The following is an 890-nucleotide window of genomic DNA, read 5'->3' as shown; positions in this document are numbered from 1 at the left end:
CCGACCTACCTGACGTATGTCACCTCCACCTCACCTCCATCTCATGGCATAATGTGCTTTTTTTTTTCTGTTGCAAGATCATTTTCAAAAAGAATAAAAGGTAAAAAAACAAAGTTTGCTTCACGTAGAGCAGCCGGCAGGGTTAGTGCCGCTGCAGCCGGTGGTCATCTCAGCAAGTATATTACTGTAATTTGAATAAAGACAACAGACGTATGAATAAAAATGTCCTATGACAAACTAGAGAGCCGAGTCTGTGTTTCTTCATCCACACACTGGAAATATGAAGAAGCTTCAGCTGGATCATCTCCATGGCAACAACATGTTTTATATAAATATACACAGGGACACTTTATTATCTGTCTGCACATGAATACATAAACTAATCGTCTGCACACAGGTCGGTGTGTTTACAGGTACAGGTGTGTGAGGACAGCTCAGGACACAGACAGCAGCATCAGACTTTAATAAAGACAGTTTGTTATTGTGAACCATTCATATTAATATATATTAAGAACAATATCTTTTGTAGCTGTGCTAGAGACAGCTGTGAGGAGGAGGAGCTCTTCAGAGTTTCATATGATGAAGATTTATGAGGATGAAAGTTATTTAGAAATCAAAGACTAATCCAACAATGTTATTATCAGATCAGATTTTATTTGTACAGTCCAAAGTCACAAAGTCCATTTTCCTCTGAGGCTTTACAATCTGTACAGGGAGTGACACCCATAGACATATATACATAGACGCCGCATTGAGCGCTGAATCGTACGTAAACGGCGCCGCCATATTGGTTCGGGCAGATCTGCCCGTAAACTAATACAAGGAAATGGACTGAACTTCATAAAGCGCCTTTCTACAAAGTTCTTTAAGTTAATGTCTCTTATACACCC

Source organism: Larimichthys crocea, chromosome VII (genome assembly GCF_000972845.2).
Source record: "Larimichthys crocea isolate SSNF chromosome VII, L_crocea_2.0, whole genome shotgun sequence".
Classification (NCBI taxonomy): Eukaryota; Metazoa; Chordata; class Actinopteri; family Sciaenidae; genus Larimichthys; species Larimichthys crocea.
The sequence above is the reverse complement of the archived record's forward strand: the minus strand, read 5'-3'. Positions refer to the sequence as shown.